General features: G+C 36.5%; 1 long non-coding RNA gene across 3 annotated transcripts in view; it reads left to right on the top strand.

The window, feature by feature from the left end:
• Nucleotides 1–11481, top strand: part of LOC125254924 — a 127392-nt gene extending 115911 nt beyond the window's left edge. For all 3 annotated transcript variants that reach the window (XR_007181794.1, XR_007181796.1, XR_007181795.1), the window contains exons 4-5: nucleotides 7085–7176; nucleotides 10542–11481. This is a non-coding gene — a long non-coding RNA (uncharacterized LOC125254924). The remainder of the gene's footprint in view (nucleotides 1–7084; nucleotides 7177–10541) is intronic.
• Nucleotides 11482–16093: the final 4612 nt, after the last annotated feature.

Below are 16093 nucleotides of genomic sequence, written 5' to 3'. Positions count from 1 at the left end.
ATGGGGACATTCCATAGAGGTAATGGTTTTTATACTGTACAAACTGTATATTCTATCTCCTTACACTAACCCTACTCCTAAACCTACCCATCACAGAAAACTATCTGCTATTTTAGATCTTCAAAAAAGATCATTCTGTATGATTTATAAGCTTGTTTCCTCATGGGGACCAAAAAATGTCCCCATAACGTAGGGAATACCAGGAACACGCATGCTCATACTTATTCATACATCATTTTTTAGAAAAGTCATGTTCAAATGTGAGTCTCAAATATGATCCATCAGGCTTTTGAGGAAGGTTTATTTGTTCATCTTGTCTCTGCATTGCATTATATGTTTTAAAACTACAGAGCTTTGATCATAAATTGAAGCATATCATCGTACTTAGACATTATTGGCAGATATAGAGTGACGACCGATATTTATATGCTTTTTTTGTAAGTAGTCCGTTATAAAGATCTCACTGACTTACATTACAAGTGATCAGAATTTCACTGTACTTTTTTCCATATAAATATCAGCATCTGCACCAAATTGCATATTTTTGTTATGTTTGGGCCGCTGAATAAAACTGATATATTCTCAGTGTATCATACTACATGAGATATTTGAACTATTATCTCATATGTCAGACTTAAAATAACTTTTCTTACTGCAACCTAATGTAGTTTTATTGATTCAGGAATATTTAGTAATATTTTTTATGACAAATGATACCAATACATTTAGATTTTTTTTTCAAGATTAAGCTCTTTAACTACAAAGTGTTTTTTTTTTGTTTTTTTTTTTCATTTATCAGAATGTAAAGATATGAAATTTGGGAGAAAGAGATTAGGGATTCAGTCCCTTTGTCCCATTATATAAACAAATTCACTACTCAAAAAAAATCCCATTTTATTTTAATGAAAAAAAAAGGTGTCAGAAATTAATTTGGGTACAAACTATTTTATTCCTCTCAAAATATAATGTAAAAAAAACAAAAGAACAAAACCACAGATGTTATGTCATCATAGATGGGTATGCGTGCCTTTTATTAATTTCTCATCCGCAGGTTGAAACGTTAACAGAATTTGTGCATTCAGACTTGACACACACACCTTTGTTTGTCTAATACTGCCGCTCTGACACACCAAAGCCTCTCGTGTTTTTACTTGCAAATCAGGATTACACACTGAGTGAAGATTTCTAATGGTGAGAAAGCGAAATTACAGTTAATATGCCACTAGACCAGAGACAGATTTACAGAAACGTTTCCTCAAACCCATTAAGGGTTTGCTTTACAGGAATAGTTAAGACAAAAATGAAATTTACTCACCCAAACCTGTGCGCTGTTATTATTTCAATGACACACTGTAAGAGAATTTTTGAAGACTCTTTATTCAGCTCTTTTACAAAAAAAAAAAAAGCTCATAGTGATCATAAAAGTACACTGTAATTGTAATAAATTTATTTTCTACATCACATTTTCATGTTTAATTTAGTGTTACTAGCCATTTCTTTGTGAAATTTACTAGCAATTTCTAAATGAAAATGGTTTCAAAGTAAATCCTTTTTTATTGTAATCAGCACAAGTCAAACGATAGCTTTGTATGAGGAACAGAATAAACTATTTTGGCCAAAGCTCTGAAATCTCAGCTAATATCTACACAAATTTTTGTAGATACATTTTTTATACAGTATATGTTTAGATAATAAAAATACTTTCATGTATCTTTATAGGTCATCTTTACAATGTATCAAGCATTTTAACTCTTTCCCCGCCACTTGAATATGGGTAAGTTTCATAAAAATGCAACATTTTGAAAAAACAAAAAAAGCTGAGAAAATGCCTACAGCATGCATAAGCAATGTTTTATCACTTGTTTCTGCTTCTTTTTTGGCATGTGTTTTGATCCAGAGATTCTCTAATCTTTCAGAAGATGCACAATAGCGCCGTATAACAGTGAAACATAGAAAGCCGGAAAATTCTGTTAATGGCAGGGAAACGTTGTGTCAAAAATGATGGAAAATTTCATGGCGGGGAAAGAGTTAATACCAAGTGACAATAATATTTCGACTCATAGAGGTATCAGAATATCAAAACTGCAAGCTTTAATAACTTTGTAGACCAAGAGACCTACCCAGACCTGATTGACTCATGTCGTCACAATGTTTACCGGTTGCATTTCATTCCTTTTCTTTTTTCTAAGCAATTAGAAACAAGAGATGGCCGCTGTAGACGTGCCAGGGCTGTGCAGTTTCCGCTCATGTCAGTTGTAAAGGGCTTAACCCTACTCGGAGCTGTTTATTTGCATCCCTCAGTAAGTTTCACTCATCCACAAGAAAGACTCATGCTACAGTACCCCAATAAAACCAGAAAACACAGTCAGGGATGGCATGAATTGACTCTGAAGGACTGCTATTGTAGATGCTGCCAGTGTTCAACAAGCCCTCTTTATGATGGCAGGAATTATGATGGCCGGGGATATGTGAGATCGCTGGTGGCGAGCAAGATAAGTCGAGTAATTGTCACTTACTGTAACAGCGACTCCCATTCATTAAGGACCCATGTCTAATAAACTACTGGAGGAAAGGAGGCCAGCTGTACTGTGAAGCCTCACACAAGGCGGCTCTTTCTCTGCAGCCCCAAACTTTGTCAAAAGGCGAAACTGTCTATGAGGTGCTCTGTGATTCAACAGAGATTCCAATAGAGGTTTGTCTTTGGGGAGCAAACAAGGGCTTCCTTTTGACAAAATAGGGTGTTCAAGAGGGACAGAAAAACTGATATAGCTTCTGTTTTAGACTAGTTCCAGTTATGTCAACTGGAAAACAAACAATTCAAGGGTTGTCCTGATACTTAACTTTTTGCCTAATATCAGTTTGCATTACTTGCAGAAGCAGTTTATCATAAAACTTATAGGGTAAATTTTACCAAACCTGTCAAGGAGCATGTCCACAAATATTTTCTTTCTCAAAATATTTATTTATTTGCATTTTCATGACAATTAACCACATTTCCACCCAAAACTCTCATTACTGAAATGCTAAAAAAAATATTGATTACATTTTTGATGACTATGATAAATAAACATTTTGAAATTATTATTATTTTTAATTATTTTTAATTTTTAATAATTAATAATAAATATTTATACACCATGAAATTATTTGTTCTATTGCCAGGGGAATATCAGGGGAGTTTCCTCTGAGGGGCTGTTTACACGACACCGTTTTCAACTAAAAACAGAAAACTTTTTATGCGTTTTGGCCATTCATTTACACGACAATGGTATTTTGGTGGTCTGAAAACACAAATTTTTTTAAACGGGTTCCAAAGTGCAAGTTTTTTTAAATGGTCTCCATGTAAACAACAAAAACGGGAATCTGTGAAAACGATGACTTCATGCACATGCGTATTACATGTTCAATCTGTAGTGTTTCATGGCCATCTAATGGTCTGCCAGCATTTCCACGGATTCGTACGAATGGGGATCGTTTTGACAGTGGTGTCGTCTGTAGGCGGAAAACTCAAAGGATTCGTTGAAGAATCGTTGTCGTGGAAACATACTCTGAGGAGGCAAGGGAAGCAGTGCCTCCTCAAAAAAATAAATAAAACAACACAAATATTACAAAATGTGACATTAAAAAGTGTATAAGTCACTCGTTTTTCTAAAGGAACACTGTCCAACAGCGACACCCGCAGGTAAAGTTACAGCGGGAGTCCGCGTCTCTTGTGCCTCCTCTCATCTCATAGAGATTCAACAGACACCCTAAAGCATGCAGTGGGTTTAGTGGGGGGTAATTGAGAATGTATGAGGAAAAAGTTACTTGAGAGGAGTTAATGCCTCCATCCCGCTATGATTGGATGTGATTGGTCATGATTGGATATGATTGGTTTGTGCAATAAATTCCGCCTCTTGTTTATGTGCGCATCAGTCTGAACGAACAAAATGATGGCATCAATGGGAAGACTAAATTAAAAAATACTTAAAAAATCAGCTTGGTGAAATTAAAGATATATCTTAATTTCTGTGACAGACAGTGTTTACAGATCATCAATGATGATCTGAAAATAAGTTGACTATTTAAAAGAACAGATGAACATCAACACACAAATAAAATTTATTGTTTAAATTGTTACTGCCTTTAGTTTTGTCCTTTGAAATAAATGTAAAACTGCTTAAAACACTAAATTATTGGGATCTCATAGCTTCAACTCTCAGATCTTTATGGCAATAAATAGGAAAGCAGCTTCTATTATTATAGACTCCACATACCCTTTTTATGATTCTTTTCAGCGACTTCCATCAGGTTGCCAGTTCTGAATTCCCTTGGCTAGGATGAAGGATTATAGGAATTCCTTTGTGCCCAATGCAGCAACTATTTTAAACAAAGTCAAGTGATTGTGTGGTTTTTTTTAGAATTATGCACAATAGTAGTTTCCTTTTTTACATTTTTAAGGTGTCTATTTTAATAACAATGATTTGTGTGTTTATGTTGATTGTTGTACTATATATATTGTTGATTTATATTGTGTGAGCCTTTTAACCTAAGACAAATTTCTATCATTGGTGATAGACAATAAAGTTTTTTCTGAAATCTGAATTCTTGATGAGATTGACTTTTTTTAATAAATAGAAAATTAAGTAGGCTACATTGTTAATGTAAAAATACAAAATAGAATTGTATTTGGTTTCTTTTTTTCTTTTTTGATGTAATGTAATGTTTATTTAACCAGGAAAATGTGACAACTGGGACATGAATTTACATTTTATTTATTAAAAAAAAAAAAACACACAAAAAAATAAGGACTTTGCCTCCTCATTTCAGAACACTGCACGCCACTGATATATATATATATATATATATATATATATATATATATATATATATATATATATATAGTGTATGTAGTGTGTGTGTGTGTGTGTACCGATCACCACTTTTTTAACATTGATAATAATCAGAAATATTTCTTGAGCTGCAAATCAGCATATTAGAATGATTTCTGAAGGATCATGTAACACTGAAGACTGGAGTAATGATGCTGTAAATTCAGCTTTGCCAACACATGAATAAATTACATTTTACAATATATTCACATAAAAAAAGTTGTGGTGACCAAAGAGAGGTGACCAAAAGAAGAAATTTGACCAGCCAGATTTAGACATGGAAAAGGTATCTTTTTATCCAAAGCGTATGGTTGTCAGAGTTAGTTAGTTTACTCATAACATATCAAAATAGTTTGTACTTAAAGTACTTAGAGTCCTGCCATTACATTGGCTTACTCATCACTGAATTCTTACATTCTCTCTTCTAGACAGAATGTAAGAAAGCAGATGCATTGTGGAATTCATGAATAGAAGCCCTACTATTCCTATATCCCAAATATTTCTGTACAGTGGAGTAAATTCCAGAGGTGCTTCAAGAGAACACATGTCCTCAAGTATGCTGACATTTGAATGCATTTCTAAGGTGACAGCAGAAGGAACCCAGTTTGGGGTGTCTTTGCTGGATCATGTTGGGCCATTGTGTGCCCTTCTCAGCTTCCTGTCAGTAACTGTCTAAGGGGGGCATGTACTAACTTTTTGGAATGTGGCAAGTCCTTGTGAACTATTTCCTTTTTATCCCCCAACTGCTGTTTGCTGCTTTATAAAGCTTATTTTTCTAACATTTTAAACTGATGCAGTACTGACCCTGTGCAATGTTAAATACAGCCTGGGAACAATGTCCTTCTGTAAAATCAGCTTCTATATGCTATAGTCCAAAAAAAAAAAAAAAAAAATCCCCCTAAAAAAATCCATTGCCAAACAAGCCATTGCAACTTTACAAAATATCAATTTCTAGCATATTTTCTTAGCTGTAGCTAAGCAGCTAAAGCTAATCCTAAACTCATCCGGAGAGATGTAGGTTTTTATTTACAGAGTTATACCAGTTTTGCAGGGACTCAAACAGAACTCCCATAAGGATATTTGCTGTCATTAACTGAGCTCATTGTGGTTTAGCACAGACCAATTAAGACTCATATTTGCTTATACAGTTGTTATGTTTCTCAAAGGACCATTGTGATTGGGGCCATATATCCCATTGTTTTCCAATAATTAATGATACTTAGGTTTACTTTGGACTATACAGGGATATGAGTATAAGACGGCTAAAAGAATGGGAGAGATATAGAGTAAAGCACAATTCAAACACACAAGGCTTTAATGACAAATGACTAACTTCAGAAGGTCAGAATAAAAGTCAACAAGAGAGAGAGTAGCTTCACTCCTGAATCAAACCAAAGATCCATTGAGGAATACAAGGATAAGGTTGAGGCAAGTGTTATGAGAGAAGGTTGGATTATGGAATCCAAGGGGGAAGTGGGATTGACTCCATCTGTTGAGAGGGTCTTCCAGTCGACTTTGGCCCACATGCTGGATGCTGGCTCAGGAAGCTCTTTCACACTTCCTCCCGCAGTCCTCAACATGGTCCTTGAAGGGGGAGTGTACCAAAAGGCATAGCCTCTATCTCAGGGTCTTTGTCCCTATAGGGGGGCAAACAGTGGGATCCTACAGGAAAGGAAACACATGCCCCCTCCTTCAACAACAGCAGGAGGAGAAAGAAAGCACATTACATGCTTGAAAATCAGCCCACTGCCATTATTTTAGTTACCAAACCAGTGGGGGGACACTGTCGCTTTCAGACTGCTCTACAAGTTGGGAGCTGTGAGATGGGCAGATGAGATTTTCCTTGGCTCAAATCACGGATTTCATGAACGCACCTGCTATTGTGGCTACCTGCATTGTTTTGGGGTTTGTTGAGTGTCACATATCAGTAATGAAAATAAGGCAATAAAATGAAAGGGAAGTTGATATCAGTTTCACTTGTACACAAAAGTGTGCCACAAGTGTGGTATTCTAAAGGTAGTTTGTTTACTCAAAGCACAGGGCAGAAAAACATATTAGCTACTTGATTATCAGACTACCATTCAAAGCATGTAAATGTATAATAATAGCCCCTCATACAGTCTACAGTAATACTTCTGTACTTGGCAAAGTTAAATGACAATAAATGTTTGACTTGAATTTTCCCTCCTCTTTTTCTCTCTTCTTTTTTCTAGTATTTTTTTCTACTCAAGCATGGCGGTGATAATTGGATTGTGTGGACACCTGTATGAGTGCAGTATATCCAGGGGATTAGAGAACGGGATGGGTGAGTCAGCTCAAATTATTGTCATGTTAACCCATACAACTGGCAGCCATAGCCCCCTACTACTCACTAAAATAAGGTCACAGTGGTCCCAGAACCTGTCTAACCTGAACAACCTCTGGAGCCATAGATATACAGGAGATTTTCTAAAACTACAGCTTAAGATAAGTGGTTCTCAACTGGTTTTGCTTCAAGACCCACACAGTTCCAACATTGTTTATTGTTACTTATTTACACACTCTCAGGGGGACAAAATGTAACTTTAGGGGTACAACTAACTAAATGTTTTTGTTCTATCTAATAAATTATAAAAAAATATATTAAAAATGAAATTCACACATATAATGAATTACCTGTACCTCTTTTAATAAACATGTTTTGCATATAAAAAAGTAATTTTGGTATTTTTCTGGGTTATAAAGTAAAACATGCCAGGGTGATACAATTGTCCTTATATATACATTTTAGTCATTATGTTCAAAAGTTACCTTACTGACCCAATAACCTGACAGATTTGCATCAACAACAAAATATATGGGAAGTGTTTTCATTTATTTATCCTAACTGTGCACAGTTATGTGTTTAGTTGCATTTTTTTATTTGCATTTAGCATTTCTCCTTCACTTGTGAGCCATTTTGAGGTCCCAACCAACCAGTTGAGAACCACAGCTGTACACAAGCTTTTACACAATCTTAACTTTAGACAGTCTAAGGAATATTTTATCCTTATGTTTTAATATCACATTCTGTCAGACACTACTGCCAACAGCTCTTGTATAAGCTCATCAGGGCGGCCATCGTTAGCAGGAGTTTGTAAACAGAGCGTAGAGTTGTGGAAGGGGGCCAGAGGTGCTGAAAGACGAGACAGCAATAGTGAAACTCAAGCTTGTTGGAGCAGGGGAAGGGAATGGGAGGGTGGTTGTTTGACCACCGGAATGAGAGATGAGTCGACGGTCCCATCAGAAAGCACTGCCACGGCAACTGCACGGATTCACTAGGTGTCGTCTAGGCAGGTAATTCATCAGCCCATGCCGGGGCTGGGCCTCCAAAAACTTCCCATGGTCACTTCAGAGTGCGAATACGTAATGAGCTGGAGGGCTCCACATTTGCCACGGCTGATTACACGAGAACAATGAGCCCAAACAGAACTGGCAGTCCTCACAATGGGGACTGGAAAGCCTCAAGGCGTTGCCTCCATATTTCTAGAGGAAGAAGAGAGAAAGAAAAGTGAACAAAACTAGTTTATAACTGTCTGCTCTCTTTTGGATCGCTGTTGAACATGTACGATACTTTGTCACTAAACTTCCGAGAGTCTGTATGTGTGGTAAGGTTGTGCTTGAAGGCTAAAAAATGATGGGAAACAATGTTTTGTCAAAATATTTGAATTAATAGACAGAGAAATACAGCGTAACCTAACCTAAATGTAGCAGTTTTTATAGATTCATCTAAAAAAAATGAGAAAGATTAGGATCACAATTATAATAGTTATCTAAAACAAAAAAACATTAAAAAAATTATTTGAAATTAATAAACATTAAATAAAAAATAAATATGAATAAACTTGGTAACACTTTCGTTTAGGGTCCAATTCTCACTATTAACCAGTTGCTTATTAGCATGCATATACTAGTATATTGGCTGTTTATTAGTACTTATAAAGCACATATTAATGCCTTATTCTGCATGACCATATTCTACATCCCTTAATCCTACCCAATTCCTACCTGTCATGTGTTTGTTCTGTTTTGTTCAGTTTTCCTGGTATGTTCTATTTTGTCCTTTGCTTCTAGTTTGTTAATTGGTTCCGTTCTCTCAGTTTGCCTGCCTGTTTGTCTCCATGGTTACATACTGATTAGAGTCCTCAGTTCAGGTGTTTCTAGTTAGTTTCTCCCTGTGTTTGCTCTGTGTATATAAGCCCTCATTTTCAGTTTGTTCCTGGTCCTGCATTGTTTAAGTTCTGTGTTATTTGTGGTTGTACATTCTCCTGGATTATTTCCTGTTTGGTATGTTTAGTATTGGATTAAATGTCTCCTTGAGTATCTCCTTCGTTTTGCGCTTTATTACAGCCACCTACTCCGTGACACTACCCAACACCTAAGCTTAACAATTACCTTACTAACTATTAATGAGCAGTAATTACAAGTTTACTGAGGCAAAAGTCGTAGTTAATAGTGAGAACTGGATGTTCTGGGTTGTTAGGCAGTCAAAAGAATTCACCCCAAAATCTCTAGATATAGAATTCTTTGCCCATTTTATCAGCGCCAGATGAAAATGAACAAGTCACTTGATTTGAGGTATCATTTATGTCTGTAGCAGAAATGGTTCAGGATGAGTAAATGTTCCATAAGTATGAGCACTATTAACAGGGATTTAGCAAACTCCACTAATACTAGAATAAAAACTGTTTGACTATGTCATTTAATTCCTATGACATTATTACATTCTTTTCATACTGATTATTTGTGTGCAATATTAACATGCTGTTTATAGCTACATTTAAATTAACAGTCCTTTTCTGACCAACCAAAAATGTGATAATCTTAACTAAGCAATTTGGCCTGGAAAGAGATCAACGTCATTAGTGTCTTTTGTTTGACAAAGAGGAACTGGCTCGTGCAGAATGTTCAATCTCTGCAGTAGGCATATCTCTTTGAACACGCTCTATGAAATGAGTTTCTGTATCAGTTGGAGACCGTTTCGCTCTCGACTTTAAAAATAGAGATGATGGGAGGGAAGCCCCTGGAATATTTATTGGGAGGGGGGAATAAATCCACAGCCCACTGACAATTTTCATATATTGGTCACATGTTCTTCCCGTTCATTACTGTTTTTCCAAGTACTTAATGGTATTTACATATTATTTCAGTGTAGTGCGGCAGATACGCACAGTGGTGCAGCCCAGCAATGAGCCACCGAAAGAATTCACGCTTAATTGTATTTCATAAATCATATTGGGAACCCCTTCAGAATAAGCTCCCTGTAACAAAATGATAAAATGGCCAATTATGAGAAAATTCCAGAGTCTGTAATTTACTAAACACACTCCGGAGAGACTCTTTTGAGAGCAAAGATAGACTCCTTGTTGAATTGTTTTCCTTTAGTAAACGCAGAGTGGCTTTACATTATATTACTAAATAAATGATAATTTTTTGTAATCATTCATGGTGCTTTTTTGAACATTTACACTCACAACATCCATCACTATGACCAACTGACCTTCCCCCTTCCATCAGGAAGATTGGACCTAAACTAGTGTTTGCAGTCTAAACTATAGCCTTTTAAACGCAAATAACTGGAGTGATAGGTAGAGATAGCAGCTCCATCACTCTCAGAGCTACTCAAATTCCTAATCAGAGTATTTGTTTTAGGTTTTGCAGGTTCTGACCAAACCTGTGGGCTGAATTCTCCTGACATCTGTCGTCTACCAGAGGACCAGATCTGCACGATGAGGACGTCAGTGTCGGCAATCTTGCCACATTAACTATGACCTCTTAGTAAAATGCATATGCTGAATACATGCTGAATAAATCTATCTATCTATCTATCTATCTATCTATCTATCTATCTATCTATCTATCTATCTATCTATCTATCTATCTATCTATCTATCTATCTATCTATCTATCTATCTATCTATCTATATATATGGAATTCACTTATGTCATTTTTTTCTGTCTGACTCATTTCATGTTTTCATGTTTCATAACTCAAATCCATGTTTATAATAAAAATTATACTAACCTGAACCCTAACCTAATACTCTACTAATACTCTAATTAGAGTTAGTTGACATGCAGGTGCGACATTACCTATAGACAACAGAATGTCTAAAGTGGATCATCAAAATAAATTGCAACAAAATATTTCAATGCAAGATAACCATCCTTACAGATTTTTTTTCTAGATTAACTACTACATTGTTAAACTTCAATAGATCAATTTAAGCTAAATAAAAAGCTAAAAACTCTAGAAAACAAGCTGTTAAGTTGAAGACATTGATGCTTTTAACTATATTTTGCAACAAATAAGACTTAGTGAATCATTGAAGTGAAACAACCAAATGAACTGATTCACTAAAATCAACTGCACTTTTCAGGACTATTTAAGATGGTTTAGGAGAGTGTCTGATTAGCTCATTCAGCTGGAAAGCTTTATGTGTGAAACAAAAAGATGCTTTGTTATGCTGCTTGTTTTGTCTTGAGTTTGTTGCTTTTCTAGTAATACTCATTTGTAAAATGAATTGCTGTAGACTGCCAGTCAATGCTGTGTTCAATGATATGGAAATAAAACAAACAACATATTTACCAACATTTTGGTATGCCTATTCAAAACTTTACCCTGTAACAATAATGTTTTTTAAATTATCTTAATTTTGGGCTTTTATCAGCAAATATTGTTGTATGCAATTCATCAAGGCATGTCATGTAAGTAATTACATTAAAATAAATGTATTATTTGACAGTTGTAAATCAGATATTTAAAAATGAGTAAATGGTAAAAGTGTCAAAGACATATAAGAGTGAGCATGATAAAGAAAAGGAAACAATATTTTAAAAAACTATTGTATATATGTTGGTTTTACATGGTTTTTAAAAACTTTAATACAATTTCAAAGAAACGCTTAAATGTAATGACTCTAAAAACGCCATGTGGTGTAACCATTAAGTAAAAAGTGTTATATGTTTATTACACCTTGAATACATGTGCACACATCTTATTTATTTTTTATGTTATGAATGCTAAATGTCATTAGGTTTTTTGGGGAATCACACCACATGACATTTTACAACCTGAACTAACCTGACTTCTGTTATTATAAGTGATTTGTCAATCTAGTTTCAAAGTTTTATATATATTTTTCTTCATACATGTTTGGTTGCATTACATGACTTTTATTTGTTGGATAAAAGTTTTCAAATATTAAAAAGAAAACTTTTTTCTAAGAAATACTAACAAAAGACAGTGCCAAACAACTTTTTTTTAAGGTTTTCTTTTCAAGATTTCATTGATTTTGTTTTTCTTCATTATGATATAAGGAGGATAGTTGAATAACCCTGACATTTTTGACATTTCTGAACTAAAATTTCTGAAGATTGTTTAATTGAGAAATAACATGGTGAACATAGTAAAGGTGCATTCAAGTCAATGAATTAAAGTATGAATTACATTTTTTTATTATTTTTGCATAAATTATTAGATCTGATCCAAAACGTAAGACTCTTTTCAAGTCATTAAAACCCATATTGATTAAAAACTATTCTAAATAATGGAGGGCAAGTGTATATGCCTAAATTGTGGTACAGCTCTGCCTTCTACTGCTATGTAAATGAGGCCAGTATATGAGTCATAATTAATCTTAGTGTATGGCATCCCATTGGAATACAATACAGTAAGGGAAGGTGTAACTGTAGAACTCTTATGCAGTATCAATGTGGCAGCCCTGCGGTGCTGAAACTCTGTCACATTACTGTCTCTCTCGCTCTCGAAGCTCCCAGGCGAGCACTGTGCTCTCCGCATTCAACATTCTCTTTATTTAAACACAAAGTGCTGTGACATACTGCTCTCCATCAGCTTCCACTGCTTCCTTTTACCACTACCTGCATTTATATTTGGGCACATTCTGCCGTTTGCGGTCACTTCTCAAGTACTGTTTGTAAAAAGGATATTACCTCACGTAATTGACCGGTTTTAGAGCAACCGTTTGCGACAGAGTGGAGAAGGCCCTGACAAACCTGAGCTCCATCCGTGGACCAGATTGCACTCTACGTTTTCCCAGGTTAACACTGAATGTTATTAAAGCAAGTTGACCGTGGGGTCAGCCTGAGAGCGGCCCATGAAAACAAACAATTAATTTGGCATGGAGGTGTAATGGGATGATCTCCCGGCAGGGCCGGATCCATTGTTCGACTGGAATTAACCGTGGCAGGTCATGTGTCACTGGGCGCTGACCTCGGTCCATTCACTAGCCCACACTTGCATTAGCCATGGCCCGGCGAGGGGTCAAACACAGTTACAAGCCAGCCAAACACCCCTCCCAACACACGCACACAAAACACACACTGCCTTCCAGTTCCTGGCCACTTCTGACCGCTGCTGATCTTGCCAAACAAAGGCAAGGCATTACCAGGAAGGGATATGTGCATCCAGGCCACCTCACTGCACTCATCTCCCAACTCAAGCTTTTTGACGACATTTCTGCAAAATGAAATGACATTGCGGCCAGTGAAATGTCCAGTGTGCTAAAAGCACATTCGATATTATCTGAAGCAGATGAACGTGAAATCCGCCAGTGTTTATTACGTTGGTTTTTGTATGTATCGTGGCAGTTCAGAAATTAAGGGCCAGATTTAATAGCAGCTTGCACCAGCGCAAACCCTTTTTCGGTGTTGAAAAAAAAGAGCTACCGTCAGGATTTACTAAATACACGCAATGAAAAAGTAGCACTGTCACAGTTATTTTTGTGGCTGACCATATTGTATATGCATTTGCAGGAGTTTCCCTTTCAGACGCAAAATTTATGGGAGGAGAGTATTTAAATGAATCATGCAAGGTGATTTACAAAGGTTTGCGCTACTCAATTTACTGGTATTTGCGCCATTAAAGGGTTAGTTCACCCAAAAATGAAAATTATGTCATTAATGACTCACCCTCATGTCGTTCCAAACCCGTAAGACCTCCTTTCATCTTCGGAACACAGTTTAAGATATTTTAGATTTAGTCCGAGAGCTTTCTGTCCCTCCATTGAAAGTGTTTGTACGGTATACTGTCCATGTCCAGAAAGGTAATAAAAACATCATCAAAGTAGTCCATGTGACATCAGTGGGTTAGTTAGAAGTTTTTGAAGCATTGAAAATACATTTTGGTCCAAAAATAACAAAAACTACGACTTTATTCAGCATTGTATTCTCTTCCGGGTCTGTTGTCAATCCGGGTTCACGACTCCGCAGTGACACTGCTGACGTAAGACGCTGCTGACATGTTATCCGGTGCGCCCGAGCTTCGTTTACAGTCTGAGGGAGATGTACGCTGTATTCAAGCTATTTTTTAAAATGGTGCGTAAGTGTGCATGTTGCGGATATCCTAATCGCCAAAAACAACGATGTAAAAGTGCATTACCAACACCGACAGATGAAAGGATTCAATGGAATCAATTCAATGGAAAGGATTTCGGAAGAGAAGACAATGCTGAATAAAGTCGTAGTTTTTGTTATTTTTGGACCAAAATGTATTTTCGATGCTTCAAAAACTTCTAACTAACCCACTGATGTCACATGGACTACTTTGATGATGTTTTTATTACCTTTCTGAACATGGACAGTCTACCGTACATACATTTTCAATGGAGGGACAGAAAGCTCTCGGACTAAATCTAAAATATCTTAAACTGTGTTCTGAAGATGAACGGAGGTCTTTCCGGTTTGGAACGATATGAGGATGAGTCATTAATGACATAATTTTCATTTTTGGGTGAACTAACCCTTTAAGCATGTCTTAAACCAGATGCTAATTTGCGTAGTTCTTGGTAGATTGCATTATGGAAATGATTCGGCTGCGCCTGTGTTCTTTAATTTGCACGTCGTCAGTAGATCACACACAGAACTCTCCCCTCCCTATCGGCACTTTTTTGGAATTGCTCTCTCACTCTAATTTGCCCTGTTTAGTAAATCTGACCCTAAATGTCCTGAGAGTGGCACTAAAAGTGCATTTGGTTTTGTGCAAAACCAATGACCATGAATCTGACAATGTTTCATTATGTCAGTTGTATATATCATGGAAATTTCGAAATGTCCTGTCAGTGGGGCTAAAAGTGCATTCGGTTTTATCCGAAGCAGATGAATGTGAATCTGGCTACATCTCAATAGGATGATTGTTGTGTGTATCTTGACATTTCAAAAAGGAATTGTCCAGTGAGTGGCGCTAAAAGTGCATTCAAATTCATCCGAAACATTTGAACTTGAATCCTGCAACGTTTTTTTACGCTGGTTGTTGTATGCATTTCGGAAATGATATGATATGATAAGGGCAATTTCGGATTTATCTGAAGCAAATGAATGTGAATCTGGCAGCGTTTAATTACATTGCTTGTTGTACGTATCACAGCAGTTTGGAAGTGAAATGTCCAGTGAGTGGCTCTCTATCATGCTTGAAAATATCATACCACCTACACTAAACTCTATCCTAAACCTAACGGATAGTGTTAACAAAAGCAAAACGTGAGATAAGAATACAGCAACCGTGCCATTTTAGCTTGTTTCTACAAGTCTTTTATCGTGACTGAAGTCTTTTATCGTGACATGTGTTATGGGACTCATACCTGAGCTCTTTGCATCGTAAGTGCACTGCTGTACCAGGTGAGCTACTGAGCAAGTTTGCCATGACAGAAAGAGCTGGTTATGTGATGCAAAGGTAAAAATGTAATGGTTTACAAATCATGAGCAATATTTTTTAATCAAGAATCTGCCCCTGAATATATAATTTGTGATGAGGAATAAAAGTTGTTTGTGTTTTACTGTCACTAGTGTTCATTTCAGCTGGAAACTGCAGTGAATTTTATGTATAGGTACGTTTTTGCAAAAAGGTAGGTAGAGACATGTTTTTTCCCCAGTGAGCCTATGTTGTCATATCCTGTGCAATGGAAGACAACAATACGTCTGTGAGACCTTCGAGTGATCATCACTTCTGAAGGTGCATTTACTCAAGTCAAAGTAACCTAGCACTCATGAGAAGAGCATTTTAGCGTGTTCGCTCTGACATATCCACCACGGGCCACCCATCAGGATGGCTTTATGTTGTCCGTATGTTGCTGTTATTTTGCTGTCTCCCTCAGGCACGGCTCAGAGTTGCTGACTTCATTTAACGTCAGTCACCCGAGGCACGAATTGCTTCGCCGCATGTGGGGGATAGTCAGAGGTGGTTAGGG

This window comes from Megalobrama amblycephala, linkage group LG2 (assembly GCF_018812025.1).
Source record: "Megalobrama amblycephala isolate DHTTF-2021 linkage group LG2, ASM1881202v1, whole genome shotgun sequence".
NCBI lineage: Eukaryota > Metazoa > Chordata > Actinopteri > Cypriniformes > Xenocyprididae > Megalobrama > Megalobrama amblycephala.
Note: the sequence above shows the minus strand (reverse complement) of the source record. Positions and strands in the feature narration are given on the sequence as shown.